The 20,193-nt window shown below is 39.7% G+C and overlaps 1 protein-coding gene across 8 annotated transcripts in view; it reads right to left on the bottom strand.

The window, feature by feature from the left end:
• Mbnl2 (muscleblind like splicing regulator 2) overlaps positions 1-2,413 on the bottom strand; it is a 154,340-nt gene extending 151,927 nt beyond the window's left edge. For all 8 annotated transcript variants that reach the window (XM_010630865.1, XM_010630876.1, XM_010630885.1 and 5 more), the window contains exon 1: positions 2,184-2,413. The gene's annotated coding sequence lies outside the window, so the exon portion shown is untranslated. The remainder of the gene's footprint in view (positions 1-2,183) is intronic.
• Positions 2,414-20,193: the final 17,780 nt, after the last annotated feature.

The following is a 20,193-nucleotide window of genomic DNA, read 5'->3' as shown; positions in this document are numbered from 1 at the left end:
TATGATTAGGTATCCTAACACCCCAAGGCATTACCAACAATTTCTTAATTCTGAGGTTTCTTCCCTTTGTACTTTAAATAGCTCACTGTGCCAAGAGACAACTTTCTTTTCTTTTCTTTTTTTGGTACAAGGTCAAGGTCTCCAAAAGTGCTGGCATCATAAGAGAAAGTATTATTCATTTCTGTTAAGAGCTGGGAAAATTAGGTAGGCACTGGCTCAAGGCTCAGTGAGTGGTGAGAAGGAGGACGCGGACTAGCATTGGGAATTCCCGGGAACTCCGATGTGTTCTGACCAAAATTCTGTCTTGAAAGGATCCTTAGTAAGCATGAATCGTCCCCCTATCCACAGGACCAAGAGTGCCACCTGTGACACAGGATTAACAGCGGGGAGTATTGTACTTTCCTTCCTCTGGGCCATCTGCCGTAGAACATGGTGCATTATCTATAAAAGCAGCTGTTCCCACCATCACAAGCAGCCTTGAACTTGGTGGCATAACCTGCATCCTAGACAACAGCTCTTGGGAGACTGGGAATAGGGCCCTGGGGACAGTCCACACAGGTGGCAGTCCTGGGGTGTACCAAGGGGGAAGTTAGGCCAGAAAAAAAGCCAAGTTCAGCTTCCTACTACTTTTTACCAGCCAAGCTAGAACCCTGCAGAAAACCTTGGCTGACTGGCAAATAGTAGATGATGCTCTGTTTACGAAGGGGATTTCTTTAGGGTTTACAAAGAACAAGCTAAAATTTGAAGACATAACTCAAGTCGTGCTCACTGGGAGTTAGAATGTTCCTGCCCGGGACTTAGAGAAATATTCCTCTCCAGGAGCCCGAATAAAAGAACACACAGCAGAAATAGTTGGGGGATGACGTCAGAAGTTCTGGGCTAGTGTCCTGCACTTCTCCTTGAAAGTAAAAACAGTGGGTCTAGAAGAATCTACGTGGCACTGCCGTTATTTAAATGAGCACTGCTGCCCTCCAAAAACGAGCAGGAGAGCTGAAGAAACTTCCTCTTACGTAAAGATTATAAAGATGTCCCCCTGCCTTTTTCTTTCTACCTTCTTGTCCCTGAAATGTACAATTAACAAATATCTTTCCACTTAACCTTTGCCTTGTAAAGGGACAATAATGTGCCTTGAAGAACATTCACAGTTGTGGTTAGGCGAGTCAGGATTTTTTTTTTCTTCCTTCGCTTCAGTGCTTGCTAACTATTCTAAAAATGTTACACATTTATTGTAAACACATGCTTCCGAGGCCTAACAAAAAAGCACAGTTTCCTCATGCCTGGCAGAAATTTAAAACGGAAAAGGGCAGAAAGAATTCTTTAACAAATATATCCTTTCCTTCTCCTGGGCCAAGTGTGTTAAAAATAAATCTTCTTCATCATTTCTCACTGCTGCTTGTCTTCAAGAAAGTTGATATGGTTCGGCGTGGTGAAAACACAGCTTTAAAAGCTAGCTTGCTCTCATTAAATTATTCTGCTGGCTGTGTGTTCTCATTAAAAATGCATACAGATCAGATAATTGCAGTGAGCATTATTAACCCAGCTTTACTTTGGAATATAATGGTTCTACTTTAAAGCTGGAAACAAAGGCTCGGACATGCCAGGAAAAGAAATGTAAACATTGAACTACAGTATCAAAAACTTGCCAGAAAGCTACCTCTTGCTAGGTTGTTAAAAACGTGTCTTTGAAACTCAATTAAAGCATAGCATTGTAGAAGGAGGGAGGTCCCTAATTTCCAACACACAGATGTATTTTGGGCCCAAGCAGTCAATTGATGATTATTTACCATTAAGTTTTAAAAACTGTTAATTGGAAGTTTGTTTTCAAATAACAGGATCGTTGTAAACTTTACCTATTCCAGAACTAACTATGGCAGCTTGAAAATTTCCTATGACAAGAAAATAAGAATGCCGTCAAGATTTCAACTGATAAAAAAAAATGGATCTATTCTTTGAATAAAAACTCAGCTGTATGCCTCACCCCAAATAGGCGGCGAAGATTCAAGCTTTTGCCATTTCTTTTTCTCAAATCAAAACGTTACGTAAAACTCCAGGATTCCCGGCAAGTATTACATTTGAATTAGTGGAATCCGGTTTCCCTGGCTTCCCTAAGCAACACACATGGAATGCAGCACACTGCAGCAAACTCTTTAAACATTCAAAAAAGGAGAGTGGGGGTCGCCTACCTTGTTTAGCTCTGCTTGTCCTCCCCCTGTACAGTAACCCCAGGGATATCTGGCAGAATCGAGTGGCCCAGGCTTCTCCACTGCATCATGAGGAAGAAATTTCCATGCCAATAGTTCTCCTTCCCTGTTTATTGTACTCTGAACGCCGTCTGCCGTATCTGGAAAATTTTACCTTCAGATGATGAAGCATACAGTCTAAACTCTGTTGCTGTAAAGCTGCAGCCCTTCCTTCCGACAGGCCCCGCCCCGCCGAGGCCAGCCAATCGGCAGCCAGTTCGTCAGCCATCCTCCTCTGAAGCGGGCCCTCATAGGATGACTGACACGGCAACACAGTGCTTGCAGTGTCTGAAAACAGCGCATCCATACTGATGAAAGGGGAATTTCCCTCTCAGAAGAAAGCAATCATAGCACCAAGACAAAGTGGCACATAATTGGCAGAGCACAGAGAGGGGTAGCTCAGGAAACACGCTCGAAGACAGCCAGCCCGAAGCTGGGAGCTGCGTCGTAAATACTTCAGAAAACAGAACTCTGCAGATTCCAAAGAAATAAATGCAGGCTGTACCTGAAACTGAAGTCGTTACTCCATTTAAGAAGGCGTATGTGTATATTAAAAAAAAAAATACATGCCTGCCATGGAAAGTGATACCTTACAAAACATTTACGTAAGATTTCCACTCTTGGGAGAGAATATATCAGCCAAGTACATATTCACAGTCAAGACCTGTTTGTAGCCCAGGCACACACAGTTTTCCTGTAAAACATTTGTTATTGCAGTGGTTAATTACTGTAGCCCATATATCTTTCATCTAAGTTTTCAGACCACTGGGGACGTCAGTTAGGGAATGCTGCACAATCAAATTGATATGTATACATTACCCTTCGGAGGTCTTGGCAGACTCCCACAGAAAGATTAGGTGCACCTTAACCGTCTTAGATGCCATTTGATAAATACCTTGCGTTGGCCCACACTGTCGTTAATGGAGCGATGATTACAGGAAGGTATTTACTGCTGAACACACATGGCACGTGATTCAAGGGCACCATCAGGTGCCCCTCTACACAGGATGTTTTACAAGGTGCCCGGGTTTTCTGAGATAAAGCAGAAGAGAAACTAGAAGGTTGGTAAGGTTACTTATTTTTCCCCCAATCAACAACATTTCTGCATGCTTTGCAAACAGAAACATATGGCATTTAGAAAACACAATAAGCACACATTTTCCTCCCACTAAACACAACATTTCGAATTTTAAAAATTAAGTATGATGGTTCCATGACTAGACCGAGTCAGAAACAAAACCCTTATTCATCTGAAAGGTTGAACCCAACACCATTTTTCTGGAAAAATAAGCAACTGTTTAGTACATCTGGAATGAAGTAACAGAGTGGAATGTAATGGTTTCTTTTCGTTTTACCGATTGAGTCTTACAAAACACAATGTTTCATATGATTTGGGGACAATTTCTTCAAGTGAATACCATATTTTATTCCCCTTGATTTTTATACTGAACAATACTCTTTTTCCTATGTAAATCTTTTGACTATCATAACTTCAGTCTTTTATCTGGTATAATTTTCTGGAAATTTAAATTAGCTTTGTGATGAAACACATAGAAAGTTATCTTAATGCATTAATATACATAATACTATACCTCCTGCACATTGGTGATCCAAGGTTTATGATTCTCATCTTCCTCATCTTCCTCTGATACTGTATTTAAAATTTTGTTCCTAAAAGTTCAGTCCCCTTTAATCTTCATTCTCACCCCAAGAAATGAAGTTTCATTGATTTTTTTTCTCCAGGCTAACCCAGAACTCTGACCCATTACCCTCATGGTACAAACACTAATTAATGGCTTCTGGGACTCAAGCCTCCTAACTTCAAGATTCTCTGTTGCCAGACAGGTTTTCCTGAGTCCTGTGGAGTCATGTTCCTTTCATACTCAAACCCTTCCCTCTATAAAATCCAAATTACAGACTTTCAACAGCTTTCACAATTTGGCCCCTCCCTTCCTGGCCAACTTTTTCTTTGCAGTTTTCCTAAAAGAACTTGTCAATAAAGTCATTCTTCTCTCCACTGCTGTGATTACTTCTGCCTTCCTCAACCTGGCATGCTCAGTTCACATCCCTTTTTTCCCTTCTTCATAGCTTCTCTGGAGTTCTTCAAAGGATTCTGAACTATTCATTATGCCAGAACATTTTAAACCCTTAACATAATGTTAAGTAAAATAAATCAACAGACATCCTTAAATATCACATAACATCTCTTATATGAGAAATCCAAAATATAAATAAAAAGCAAAATAAAAGATAAATACTAACTATGGAAATAAATCTTTTGCTAATGGTAAGGGAACATAGAAATACAGGGAGAGGGTGGAAGGAGAAAGGAAAGGGATGAAAAGAAATCAGATGTGTCATGTATATGTACCGACTCCCCAAGAGTAATGTGATCATTGTGCATCGTAAACGTGCACTAATAAAAAATTAAAATTGAAGAACAAGTCATTATCGACATAGTCTTATATAGCTAGCTTGTCTGAGGTGACCTTTGCATCCCAGAAGGCAAAGTTTGTGTCATATAGTAATTAAGATAATGTGTGCAAAACATCTATACGGTGAGTGGCACATGATAAATGCTTACCAAATGCTAACTATTCTATAGATACCATGCACAAACTTGATAATTTCATGATTCTTATCTCAAGAATTTATGTCATCCTTAAAGGACTAGGGGAATTGGGAAGGGGAGGGAAAAGGAAAGAAGGAAAAAGAAAATGTATGAGAAAAGGAAAAAATGGAAACAAAATCTTTGTAAATAGGGAAGGGTGGAGGTGGGGGAAGGAGAGCAGGATAATGGGGGAAAAAATAAGAACCGAGATACATTGTGTAAAGGTACAAGATCTGAATGATGAATGTAACTGCACTGTAGACCTGAAAAGTACCAACAATTGCTTCTTGGCCTTTTGGCTAAGATCAAGTGTAAAAAGTACCAATAATGAAAAAATGTAATGAAATTTAATGAAAAAAATTCATAACATCTTTATTCAAGTGAAAAAGCTGAAAACCGGACAGAATTTCTTGACCCTCTTCCCCAACCACCATTTGAAAGCCATTATCAAGGACTATTCAATTTTAATCCCTGAATATTCTGAAATATTTCACTTCGCTCCCTCTCTACCCATACAGCTTTGTCCAAGCTGTGGGTGTCTTTAACTGTTTCCATTGAGCTAGTTTCTTAGCTGGTCTCCTACAGTATATTTTAGATCCCCTCCAAGCCCCTTGGCACATTTCAGCCAGAGTACAATTTCAAAAACAGAAATCTTATTTTTTTCCACACTCCTTTCCATAAAACCTTTACAGTAGAATGAATTGTGTCTCCTAAATTCAGATGTTGAAGTCCTAACCCTGAGGTGATGGCATTTGGAGGCAGGGCTTTTGAAAGTAAAGACTAGGTGAGGTCATGAGCATGAGGCCTTCATGATAGGATTAGTGCTCTCAGAAGAGACCCCAGAGAAAGGTCTCTTTCTCTCCCCACCCTATAAGGACACAGCAAGAAGGTAGCCCTCTGCTGGCCAGGAAGAGTCCTCCCTTGAATGTGACCACGCTGATCCCCGATCTCAGTATATCTCATTTCCCGAGAGAAAACAAATTTGGGCAGTGCAAGTCATCTAGTGTATGGCATTTTTAAATGGCAGCCTGGGCAGACTCAAACAGTCTTTAAATCTGTTAGAGCTGCTCTTAGGAACATGATGACCTTCTCCTCCAGGATGGGTACCACCTGACCTTTGACTTCTTCTCTGGCCCACTCAGAAGCCAGTTCTTCAGGGACCCTTTCCCTGACCCACAAGGTGAATTTAGGTCCACCTGTTGTTTTCTCCCACAGCCCTGTAGACTCCAGACTAGTGCTTCTCAAATTTTAATGTGCATGCAAATCCCCCGGGGATCTTGTTAAAATGCAGATCTGATCTCAGTATTTCCTGGGTGGATACTGAGGTTTTGCTTTTCTAACAAGCTCCCAAGTGGCTTTGAAGCAGCCAGTTCCTGGACTACTCTTTGAATAGCAAGATTTTATAGCTGTTGTTCACTTCTGAGCGTGTACTACTGGATATGGTTATAGGTTCATTTGATTCGGTGTTCACTTCAGGTCTATCTACCCAACCATCTTGTTGGCATCGGAAGTCACCATTGTTTCTGCAGCACCTAATCTTCATGCAGGGGTCGGGGGTGGGATTCATAACAAATTCCTCTAAACGAAGTGACTGATGGGATGCATTACAGACACAAGCTGGACTTTTCTCTGTTCTCTTTCTTCATCTCCTTTTCCCTCCCTTTCTTTTTGTAACTCAACATGAATTTCTTCAAATTGTGGAAAGAAGCTTAATCTTTATTGAGGTTACAATATGCCAAATGGGAAGGAGAATGGTTAAGAAAGCAAACATAGAATAAGTATTAAGATGATCGACTGTGTCTGACACAAAGTGAGAGCTAGAAGAATCAAAATTTTTTTTAAAAACCTTTGGATTTGTCAGTTATCTTGTACAGGTTGATGAATTCCAAATCTGTCCCTCCCTCCCTTTTTCTTGGTCTCTGTGCCCAATTCTTCATTAATGTATTAGAGATAAATTCATCTTCACCTTTTCTCCAACTAAAATAATTTTTACTCATTCAAATGTATTTCTCTCATGTTTACCACTTCACTGAATGGAGCTGCTATCATTGATGTTTATTTCACTTTCACTTCCTACTATATCCAAATGCTCCCACGTCCTTTCTCTGTCTTAGGCCACCCCTGCTCTCCATTTTCACCACTGTATCTCTAATTCAAGCTCCCCCTGCCTTTTGTCCACTCCTCACCTCTGACTCAATCTTGTCCCTCATCTTCCACTCTCCTCATTGCCTCACCAAGCAGAGGAGGGAGGGGGAAGGGACGGGGGCATAAAAAGAATTAAGTTGTGTTATGTGCATATACCAGCTCACATGCGGAATGTTATCGTTGTATATGGCAAATACTAATATACTAATAAAGAAAATAACAATTCTCTTTCTTTCTTTCTTTATTTTGGTTCCAGGGATTGAACTCGGGTCCTTGCGTTTGCAAGGCAGGCCACCGAACTGCCGAGCTAAATCCCCGGCCCTTCAATTTTAGAATAAATTAAAGAAAACACAAATCTCATGATGCATGTCTTATGATGCATAGTCTTTCCATCACTCCCGTTATCTTCTGGATAAATCCTCTGCTTACTTCCTGAGCATAAAATCTCATTGTGCCTCTCAAACACACTTCCCTCTTACTCACATTCAGTATTGCTAAATTCTTTCTAGTCCCTGGAATGTGTCACATCCTTGATGAGTTAGACCTGGATTACCTCTACCTGAAACATTTTCTATTCATTTCACACCCACCTAACGTGTTTCCTGTTAGCAGCACTCCATATCATCTTGAGAAAGCCTTCCTTGACTGCTATGACTTCCATGGCACCTTGAAATTTTATTCATCATAGAAATTATGTTATAAATATGTCTTATTTGCTCTGTGAGAGAAGTGACCATACCTTTCTTGTCATTGGTTTTTTCCTTGGTACATGCAGTTGTACAATAGAAGGCTCTGAATAACTGTTGAATAATTAAAGGGTGAACATGAAAATGGCACTGGTGCGAAAGTTCCGAAGACACATAGGAAAGCTATAGAGATGATGGAGCCCATAGCCTATATATGAAGATTGAGTAGGAAGAAAAGGAGAGGTAATATAAAAGCTGAAAGGCACACGCGCTTATGAGACCATCACCTTTCATAGATGTACCAAAGTTAGCAAGCTTTCAGGTAAGGGGAAGATTAATTTTTGATAATGTTTGAGATGGCAGTAATTTCCAGAAAAACAAAGTCTCCCTTGGAGTGAAAAGTATGTCTTAGAACAGATGGAAGTATTGAATTTAACAGAAGAGGTGTGGGTCGGGGATTTAGCTCAGTGGTGCTGCTGCCTGCCTTGCAAGTGCAAGGACCCGAGTTCGATCCCCAGTACAAAAAAAAAAAAAATGGTGTCTAGGAAGGAGGGGAAGGATGTTTATAGCAAGGGAGAAATGAGACAGGAAGGCAGATAAGGAAAGGACCCGAGTTCGATCCCCAGTAAAAAAAAAAAAAAATGGTGTCTAGGAAGGAGGGGAAGGATGTTTATAGCAAGGGAGAAATGAGACAGGAAGGCAGAGGGACCCAGTCTGTGACAATTCAATTTGAGAGATCACTTCTCTCTCAGTGTACTTGTACCTTCTACCTCCATGTTTAGTCCATTAGTAATGGACTCTTTCTTACTTCCCTCTAATTGCTTCATGAATAGACTAGGTTTTAATCCCCTTGAGGGAAGAGGGCGAGCATTACTATCTTGTATCTTCCATGATGCCTAGCAGGGAGCACTGCTGAATTTATTTTGGTTGATTGATTTCTATTTAGAATTCTGAAGAAAAAATTATGAACTTTAGAAGAGACTGGTATTTTTTTCTAATGTGTGGGTTGTTGAAAATGCAGCAGGGAATAGAAAATTTGTTTTATAATTGTCAGAAAAAGTTATAATGTTTTCTATGGAATTTTCACAGGAAATATTCACGGATTTCTAAATTTCCTCTAAAAGTCCAGGGGCAGAACACTCTGGGAAAAACCTTTTTTCTTTGGGGGGGGGGGTTAAGGAAAATAAAATGAAGTAAAGTACATAAAGCATGTGAGGGACCCTCCACACAAAGCTTGGTAAGTTACTGCTGAGCGCACATTGGCTCTACCATTACTACTTCTGCCCTCATGATGGCCATCATCCTGACCCCTAGGTTCCAGACTCTCAGAGGGGTCCCACTGGAGAAAGGTTACTAGATGTCAGCACAATGGTAATGAACTAAGGTAAGCATTGCTGTTCAGGAGTATTTTCACTTGGCCGAAAGAAATACAAAATCATTCCACTTATTAGTTATATCCAAACACTTCCATGTTTATGATTTAATGACTTAGTAGCTATTTGAAAGTTAATACAAAATATTTGAAAGAAATAATCTTTTTATCACATTCTTAACCCCAGTTAGTTATGGATGGGCTGTGCATATGGATGGGCACTGGGCAAAATTCTCAAAGCTTGTAATCAAATTGGAAGCACTATTTTCATTTACTGTTCCACACTGATTTTTGCATGGTACTTGCTTTTGATCTTAGTGATGGCTGAACAATTGAGCTTTGCAAAAGCATAAAATGTCTTCAGAAGGAAGGCAGTGTGATTCTAACACAGAAATTGCAAATTACCTTGAACTAGTAGTTTGCACAGGGCCTGCAAGAGGCTGAGTATTGCCTTAGTTCCCTTAGAAATGCAAAATCTCCCATGAAATCCTTGTGAGCTCACTACTGTTTCCAAGGTACCCAGTAGCACAGTTTGGGAAATATGGTACTAAGGTAAGAATCCTAACAGGTAGCCAATGTCTCGTATTTTTTGGAGTAATAGTTGTTTTATGCCTCCTGTCCTCAGGCCTAAGGGCATTTGAAGTTGCAGAGAAAAAGTCAGGTCAGAGGTTCTTGGACATGCTCAGCCCTGCAGCTGAGATGTTTGAGATCTCACAAGCCTCAGATAAATGGGTGTGGTTTATGGTTCTCCAAAGCTGCAGATATGTGTGGGTGAAAGAAAAAGAGAGTGAGACAAGGAACACGCTAGGCTGCCAGCTGTTCTAGCCAGGGGGACGCCTGAATGCCCGTCCACCTTTAAATGTGGTGAACTGCGAAAATAAGTGCATATAAGGAGCTGCGTCAATATCTTTCCTGCTATTCCTCTTCCATAGGACCACACATGTCTTTGCTGCTCATTCTCAGTCTACTTCTATGCTAGCTAGAGATCACTATGCCTCACTCATTTAATGTTGCGTTCACTAGAATGTGGCTCTGCCCCCACAGTGAAGATGAACCCCATCTCTTCCTCCATATATTAAAGACTTGTTTCTGATAGAAGAAAGAACCCTCCAATTCTGAAATGCTACAGTGGACAGCATATTTTCTCTCCTGGTGGATTCCTGGAAGCATTTTTCCGTCCATAATATTTTCCTATCTTCTGAGTGAGGAGCCCAATCCTGTAGCAATTGGGTAGAAGGAAATATACTTACCCTGTTCAACTTCTCCTCACTCTTCCATGGCATTTACTACTTTTACCCATATAATCTACTTGGTGTTTTTTGTCCATTATCTGTTTACTCTGTGAAGACGTCCATGCCCCAGGCAGGGACCTTCATGTTCTCTTTGTCAGCATATCAGGGACTCACAATAGAGATCTGTTAAATATACCAGTGAAATTTTGGAGCACCAAAATGTGGTCCAGGATGAATAGAAGATGGATTTTGAGACACAAAGCCAAGCATCAAAGCTAAGGAGCACTTACTGAGGGGCTTCTGAAGGTCCTTAGAGCCAATTGTTTGAAAACCAGGGAGGTAGGAAAAGTCAAACCATCCAAAGACAGTGTAATTTTGGTGTCCCCAGACTGTGTGCTACTGCAGAGTCAAGTTTTTATGTTTCTTTGCTGTTGGATGAACAGGTCTCTAGAAAGTGTCATTAATGCAATGGAAACAGCCTCTTCTTAAAAAGGTTTAGAAGTAAGTGGGTTTGAGGTAAGAGAAGATATTGGTGAGAACATGGATGGGCACTTGTGCCAGTGAGAGTATGTGAGCCTGTTGACTGAAGGGGACCTTGTCACCTCATAGTGAGTGTGGACCAGACTTGAGAGACAGAGAAAGTGTGGCATGTGTGCCTTCACAGCTGTGATGCCAGCTCACATCAAAAAAAAGTAAATGTGACTGATTTTAGTCCCTGCAATATAATGTTTTTTACAATAGACTTTTCAATGCCCTGGTTCCTGTCTTCATCTCCTTCCAGTTCTTTTGGCATTGCTACCCTGTCTTGATCTGGATATTCAATTGTTTGATTACAAGTTGTCAGATACTCATAGATTATTGGTCCCAACCAAGATTTATGAGATAGAAAGATAAATGAGACAAAGACCTGACCCCAAGGATGTTAGGGTCACATATTACACAATGATCTCCAAAGTCAGATCTGTGGACACTATTTCCAAATGTTCCACAAGAAAAAGACCCATGGCCAAGTACATTTCAAAGTTTGAAGTAACTGAATCTGTTTTTACTGAGGCACTTCTTAGAGCCTTGATTCTGGGAATATGTCCGGTGAATCTCCAAGAGGGAGTGTATAGCTCATAGTTGAGAATTTAATTTAATGACAGAACTTGTCTTCAAAACACATTTAACTAGTATGAGTGTTCTGGGGTTTCATTTTGGGAAACACTGGCCCTGGCCTAGACACAATTTTTTTTCTTTTCCTCTTTAAGAGACCATGCCATCCATGTCTGTATCTGCTTACCTTACTCAGCTCAACATCCTTTCCTTGATGCAGTGTTTTTGTTTTGTTTTGTTTTATGTCGTCAGGGTCCTTAGCATTGCCATGAACTTGTGGGACACCCACCATGCCTCCATGCTAGCTCTCTTCATTTTGTTCAGTTGCCCTGGAAGTCTGTGTAGGTTCTGTAAATCTTGGCAAAATTTTCATGACCAGTCTTCTCAGTCCTTCCTCTTGGGCACATTTTGGAGACAAGTTACTCAGGATTTTCTGATTGGTAGAGAACTCTTCATAGCTGTGTAGTGACCTATGCCCATAAGTGTCCTTGGAAATCTCAACCCTATCTAAATCAAGGTTCGAAAAGAAGCATTCATTTCTAGAAAATGCATTCATTACTCACCTTTTCTCTCTGCTTAATACCACTCATGACAAGCACTTCTGGGGAGCTCCCGGAGGCATGGGCACAGGGAGAGACAGTCTATTTGCTAAACATTTGCATAGTGATCATTATGTGTTGAGTGCAGCACTAGAAAATCCATTACGCTATTAAGTTTCCAATTTTATATATGCGAAACGCTACCTGAGTGATAAAGGAGACTTCATCATGCCACACAGCTAGTCAGTGTTGGAAGCACCATACAACATGCTAGCTCTAGAGATAATACTCAAATGATATGGTAAGTTAGAAAGGGTAAAGTGTTAAGAACACACACACACACACACACACACACAGAAAAATATGGAGAAGTGGGACATGCATGGGGAGATCGGACATCCTAGGTGAAGCAGGAGGGAACAGTTGTATAGCCAGGTCAGCCCTCCTGGAACCAGGGTCCTGGGACAGAGGTCTGCAGAGGTGAGGAGGGCCACAGGATCTCTGGAAGAACATATTCTAAGCAGAAGACACAAACCCAGGAGCAACTCTAGAGACATTCCTGTGAGGTGACCTCTGCATTCCACTGCTCTGAACTCCAGTTCGTCCTGAAATGGCACCTCTTGCTTCTTAAACTTGCTGCTGGGCCACATCCATTATTCAGAGCTGAACTATGGCAGTGTCTATCTTTTTGTCCCATCACATTTGGATCTCTTTTCACTGCCTTTTTTCTGTCAATGACCACAACTTTGTAGATCTTTCAGTTTTACCTTCTGTATTTCCCTATCTCCCTTTTCACTAAATTAAAAAGAAATTGTTACCTCTCATCAGGTTGATCTATTAAACAATCTCATCCTAATATCCATTTAGGTCTTAGTTGTATTCTTGATAAAGATATTTCAAACTCACACAAACTGTTCTGAATATTCTCTCAAGGACACATACATACGTTATGTTTTATGCTACAACTTTTTATTATATATTTTATATATCTCAAAGAGAAAGCATCTGGCTTCATTTAATCTGCTTCAGAAAAGGGACCATGTCATGGATATATCCTTTGCCAGAAACAGGCAATTATTAGAGCAAAAAGCAGGCTCACCTTAGCAACAGCATTAGACGCCGATGTCACCACCTTACATCATCTGGCCTCCTGTCACTGTGTGCTTTCTCTAAAATCTCAAACCACAGCTTCATAGACTTTTGTATTTAAAAGCCTTAATGAAAAAGAAAGAAATAACCATATTTAAATATTCACTGAGTCATTCTCATCTGGAGCACTGTCAGCAGGTCTCCCTTCTACTGCAAAACAAAATGGGAATTGTTCTTTTTCTACTTTCTCCAGTGCATAACACTGCTTTGCCTGTACCTCAGCTCTCTGAGCTGTTGGCCCACACACCCCTGGGACTGCCAGTCCCTCCATCAAGCCTGATCACTTACAAATGGCATGATTTTATTCTGCTGAGCAGTCCAGTCCAAAGACGGTTATGGGGAGATTATAATCACAGATCCTATGGCTGGAAGAAATCTTTTGCTAGGTGCTAGTCCCATTTTTGAAGGAGAGGAAACAGATACAATACAGTGGACCCTTGACTTAGAACTCAGTTTGTTTGCAATGGCTGGTTGTAACTCAAGTTGGTCAATTGAAGGCTCAGGCTCCTCTGCACAGCCTTCAAAGTCTCTCCTGTACACAGGCAGATCTCAGGGTCCTTAGACAGGCATTGGCCCAGGATTTCTCATTGAATCCCACACAGGAAAGGATGCTGTCATGTTCCTTTCAGAACTCTTTAAGGGGTAAATCTGTATCTGAGACCACTCAGAAACACAAGTGGCCTGCATTCGGATTGTAACAAGACTTTGGTAATAAATTAAAACTAAAATTCCAGGCATAACCCAACTTGGTCATATGTCTGGCTGGTTGTAACTTGAGGGTCTACTGTAGTTGGATTTTATGAAAGACAGAAATTATTTTTTTTCTCCCTGTAATTTTGTGATTCCTCAACACTTCAGTGAGGATTCTCACAAGGTGTCAGATCATGCAGCAAATATTATGTTTCCCCTCAACCCTGTTGCCCTTGTCCTTCTGTTCCCAGTCCTCTCCACCCGCAAAGTTCTATACACCCAACTTGTTGAACTGCAGCAGCCAGAAATTTGTCCTGCCCCAGAAATTGGATTGGGAGGCCTTCACTTAGAAGCATCAATATTGTCCTTGGCCCCAAAAGAAATAACATTTAAAGACCCATGGTATATAGAGAATCATTTGAGTTGTATTTATTTACAATCATAAACATTTGTATATTGACAAGAAAAAAATGTGTTATCACTGAATAGGCAACTATCCCCATACACACTGCACTTTCACCAAATCGGGCACTGGGCTTTCAAAACCACAAGCTGTTCATCAAAGACAAAGGCTTCCTTTGTAAGCTCTCTGCACACATTAACCGTCAGCCTCCAAAAGTAGTTTTAAAAGTTCTCAATTTGTTGGATTCCTGACTAAGAAACACAGATGATATTTTTAATCTATTTAAATCTTACAAGTTATTTTTAACATAATTAAGCATTTATGACTTTGCTTTATAGATACATGCTTTGAATTATGTAACATCACTGAGCTAATACTTTGGACTATGCTTCAAAAGATTCTGTTTTCAAGATTTCGTGTTTAAATATAATGAGAATATTCTCCTTGGGTTGGAAATTAATGTCTTTCTTTTCAAGATTTTTTAATATTGAAAATAGCCAACAATAGGGTTGCCAAATTTGTAGAAAACAGTAAATTTTATGAAACGGGCAATTAGTACATTTTTTTCATACTGAGTCAACTAGCAAGTACTTATTGCCTTAACTGGCACTCAACTAAGAATACTATCATTATTCTCTTGAAGGAGACAAAAGGCCTGCCTAATTTATGTCTTCAATAGTGGAAAGATTGTTAAGCATTCATTGCACATGCTTTTTTGAAAAGCACTTTACAATAATTTATCACCTCATACTCAATCTAAGCAGTCACTTTCTTAAATTTTACAAATAGAGAAACTGAGGCAAAGGAAGTTTGAAGACAATCCTGGGTCTCCAAAGAACCTATCAATTAGGCAAGGTAGCTTTTGTGTGAAATTGATCAAATTCTCGGACAATCTGGTTCTGAAAGCTGAGCAAATATCCACACCCAACTGACAGGAAGTTCGGGCCAGGAAGTTGGTGAGTGAAATTTTGGTAGATTCTCTTGTTAAACCAAGGAAAATAGAAAGTGGTGGAATTGTCTTGGAAACACAGACATAGAAAAAATTTCCTTTGATATTCTAAAGGAAATATGGAGATTTTAGTTTAAAAATATAAGGAATGTAGCAAGTCATTTTTTTACAGTTTAAATTTATTTATTTTTATTAGTCCATGTTTGCAGTACATAATGTTTACATTCCTTGGGTGGCAGTGTACACATATGTAACACATATGAATTCCCTTTCTCATCCCTTTTCCCTTCCCTCCCATCTATCTCTTGATCTCCTACCCACTGAGGAAGATCTATCTCTCTACTCCTTATTATTTATCTTTCTTTTGTTTTTTGCTCTTTATTTAGACCTTGGGTTGGGAATGTGAGTTCATTTCCTGTGTCTTTTTAGCTGATTGGGTGGTATGTTTGGTTATAACTTTAAGGATAATGTTTAACTGAAAAACAAATTATACTCTGACTGAAATGATACTGTATAAATCCATATTCTTCATTTACTCAGTTTGTAGAGGTAACATCCAGGGCCACTGTATTAATAACATGTACACTATGTGTCCAGATCGCCAGAATATTATTCAGGTAATAGTCATTATTTCATATTCCACATTCTTGAAGTATGTGAACCCTTGGAGTTGTACAGTACACATATGCTCAACCATGCACATCTTCCTAGTTAACGGCTTGAGCTGAAGGTTGAGGGTGAATAGATAGTGTTAGGGTTGGCCACACTTACAGGCCTTGGATATTCTTTGTGTTTCTCCTCTGGCTCTTTTTTAGCCTCCTCATTATTTCCTCACGTCTTTCTCAGATGCTTAACCCCCATGGATATTTCTCTACACTGTCCCCAGGAATGAGAGCACAAATGACTAGGGTCTCTGTATCCCAGGAGATTGGTGAGATAACCCATAGGTTCAGTTTTTCTTCTAGAGTTCTAGGAACAATCAGATTCTATTATAGTTTCTGGGCCAGGCATCATATTCCTCACAAAGCTCCAGTTCCAACTCTGCAAAGGGATTCGAGGTATGTTTCCTCGTTTCTGAGTCACAGAAACAATACTCAGCTGTTGAGCCCTCCATTTGTTAATTGGTACCTTCCAAGTCCAAGACTTTCCCATATTTTTTCCCTGCTGCATACTGGTCCCACAAGGTGATTTGGAACATGACAACCTCCTTTAGGTTTGTTTGGGAAACCACATGCTGCATTGTCCCTTGGAGATAGACGTTGTGAATTAGCATGGTGAAGACTCTGAGAAGTCCAGCAAGAAACATGTTTCATGTATTTTAAAACATTTTATTATTATAACATCTATTAAGGTAAAAAAAAAAATGTAGTTTGAGAGATACAAATCTGCAAAAGGACAAGTTCAGCAGCAATGATTTTCTAAGACTGTCCCCTGAGCTCACTCTGATTAGTTGGTTTTAGCCTTCCTGTATTAGAGGTTCCCACAAACACTGTAGCTACACAATGAGTTGGGCCACATGAGAGGGAAACAAGAGAGGGACCTAAGGTCTGACTGGAGATGGGAATGAGTGGAAGGAAAAGGGACACAGAGGAGAGACAAAGGGTACTCCAGGAAGGCCCCCCTTGCTACCTGGCCACATTTTATGAAACCCACTTTTACGTATTAGGGACCTACGGCTCAGGCAAGTTAGGGAACTTGCTCCAGGTCATACTACTAGCTTGGGGTAGAGCTTGACCCACACTCTTTCCATTGTATCACATTTGGCACAATGCTCCAGTACAATGGGTATCACTGCAGTCAGACGGGTATCACAGCGCTGTGGCTGAGTGCAGCATCCATCATCGCTCAAGTTCAAGTCCATCTCTTCCGCTGTTCGTATCTCATGTTGCCTGGGTTCTCCTCTCCAGGGAGTCTTCCTCTCTGCAGTGGGGAAATAGCCATTCTCACAGGATTTTTGACAAGATTAAAGGAGTTAGTGCTCATAAAATAGTAAATAGCCAATGCATACTGACCACTGCTTTTATTACCATGAGGCATTGGTCATTTCTTATCTTCTACAAATTGTACAGCCAAAGCCTCGTTATTAACTGTCAGGAGCTATTCAAACCAAATGAAAAAATAATAATTCCTCTCCCATAAAGCTGAGAGAGGTCTTGGAGACCCTAACAGATGAGAAATGAACCACGTACTTATCAAATTGACAGCAGGATATCCTGAATTGCTGTGTGGTAAGCACAGAGTGACATAATCAGGCATGGAAGTAGAACATAGAGAATATTCAAGTTTATTTCTTCCTTCTGAGGATCAGAACTGAATCCATCACAGTGCAGACAGAGGGTAAATTTTGCTGGGTCAAATGCTTTCTTGCTGATTCATTACTGTGAATACAACAAACAGGGACAAAGGGAGGTTTCCTGAATGTGAAGTCTCTTCTCTAATGACCCATTGACTTTTGTATTGATCAACTTTGTATTAATAGCTTTGCTCTCTAGTCTCAGAAATAATTTAGCATGTGTGTGTTTCGTACGAGTGAAGCTGTTAACGGTTTCCTAATGAGGTGGATCAAGCACTTTACCTGGGTGAGAAAACGAAAGAAAATAAATGTTAAATATTCCTCAATATTTTTCCTTTTATGTTCTGTCTTTTGTCTTAACAAATTTAATTAACTTTAAAATTAAAGTTTAGTGTTGGGAGTGTGCTGCATACATCAATATATTCTGATGACATGTTGCTGCAACGCAGAGTTGAATTTTGTATTCTATCTGGGTCAGCTATGTAAATCAACAACGTTAATGAGCTTTATTAAATCATCTTAGTAAAAGCTCTAGTGTCCTAACTGTTTACTTAATTCTGCATCCAACAAAAAACAGCTGTCACTTCCTGAAAGATCCTCTTCCGAATGAGTTTTTTTCCCCCCTTGGAAAAACCTGATACAAGTATCTGTCCAACAGTAATGTCGTGTGGAGGCCATCAGAAGAGTACTCTCAGACAACGCTGGTCTTCTAGATCCCGGCTTATTGTTAGGCAGGAGCAGAAGTGAAGGGGAGAAGATCAAGGGAAATGCTGTACTTCTGTCCTTCATTTTATATGTAGACAGTCTGTAGAAAGCACAGAGGTGGCTTTATTGACAACTGCACGAACTTGGGGGACTCACCACGGAGGAAATTAGGCTGACATGAGTTAGGTGGCAACCCATTTCCTGCTCCTTAAGAAGAAAAGGTTCTCTAAATAGCCGACACATAATTTAATTGCGACATAATTAACACATTTCCCCAACATTCCTAGAATAGATTTTTTTCTTCCTTAAACAGTATATTTAAACTGCATATGCAAATAAATGCTTCCCCTCAAAAATAAAGTTTATGTGTTCAAGAAACAAAGCTAGAAGTTTCTTATATTGATAATACTTCGTTAACAGCTTGATTTATTTACATGCACTTAGGTTAATGCATAGGTCCTACTTTGAATATATTTGTAAATACTGATTTATTTATCTACTTATTTAGCTTTTGTAGTGCTGGGAATTGAACACAGGGCTTCACACTTGCTGGGCAAGAGCCCTACCAATGAACTACATCCCCACCTCTATTTTGTAAATGGATATTTTAATACTTTAGATAAGATTTTTCCTAGGATGTTTAATAGCCCATCAAGACACTAAATCCAAGTCCAGACCTCAATACTCTCAGCAGAAAAACTGTGGGAGGGCCTAACAAACCCCAGCCCTCACCTTGCTTATGTGTCTTCCATGGGAAGGTGGGATTGTTGCATTGAGAAAGTGATCTTAGGTTGTGGACTACAGGAGGCCACCCTGGACTTGTGATCCAGAAAGAGAGCATGTGTCACTGTTGTCCATGTGTAGATATATCAGATCCTCAGATGGACAGCAGGGACCCTGGGAGACAGGCCTTTGGGGCTGTGGCCTGTTAAAAACCAGTGAGATGTCTTAGTTCCTATAACTCTATAGTATGTTTTCAAATCAGGTACTGGAATACTTCTTGAGTTGCTCTTTTCACTCAGGATTACTTTGGCCACTTGTGGTCTTTTGTGGTTCCATATGAATTTTATGATTTTTAAAAATTTCTGTAAAGAATGCCTTCGGACTTTTCATAAGGATTGAATAATGGGTAATGTGGATATTTTAACAATAAGTCTTTCAATACATGAACAAGGAATGTTTTTTTTCTGTATTTTTGTGTCATTTTCAACAACATTCATCAATGTTAACATATTTGTATTACAGGGCTATTTTATATCCTTACTTAAGTTTATTTCTAGGTATTTTCTTGTAGCTATTGTAAATGGGATTGCTTTTTTTGAAATTTCTTTTTTAGGAATTATATTAGAGGTGCATAGAGATGCCACTGTTTTTTGTATGTTGATTTTGTATCCTACAACTTCACTGAATTTATCAGTTCTAATAGTTTGTGAGAAGTGTGTGTGTGTGTGTGTGTGTGTGTGTGTAGTATTTAGTTTTTTCTATATATAAGATCATGCTGTCTGTAAGCAGAGATAATTTAACTTCCTCCTCTCTAATTTGGATTCTCTTTATTTCCCTCTCCTGCTTAATTGCTCTGGCTAGGACTTCTAGCACTATACTGAATCAATGTAGTAAAAGTGGAAATTCTTGTCTTGTTCCAGATCTTAGAGAAAATGATTTCAATGCAGTATGATGTTAACTATGCATTTGTTGTATATAGCCTTTATTATATTGAAATATGTTCTTTTTATACCTAATTTGTTGAGAGTTTTTATCACAAAAATATGTTGAAAAAATGAATGAGCTCCATTTTGTAAATTTTTAAGCTCATTTTTCTTTTGGGGTCATCTTTGTATTCCTTTATCATTCATTCAATTAAATAGATATTTATTTACTTCTGTCTATGTGCAAGGCAGTGTTCTAGGCACTAGAGAACTACTGAAGAATAACAAAGGTGCAAACACACACCTTTACGGGGAATGGGGAGAATGATAATTAATTAACAAAGTTAAACAGTATGTTGAAAACTGGTAACGGTTATGTAGACAGAAAGAACAGAGGAAGGGGCTGAAGAATAGAGGATCAGGCAGTGGTTTAGAGTA

The sequence above is a fragment of the Fukomys damarensis genome, unplaced genomic scaffold, assembly GCF_012274545.1.
Source record: "Fukomys damarensis isolate Sample0158 unplaced genomic scaffold, DMR_v1.0_HiC HiC_scaffold_6, whole genome shotgun sequence".
Classification (NCBI taxonomy): Eukaryota; Metazoa; Chordata; class Mammalia; order Rodentia; family Bathyergidae; genus Fukomys; species Fukomys damarensis.
Note: the sequence above shows the minus strand (reverse complement) of the source record. Positions and strands in the feature narration are given on the sequence as shown.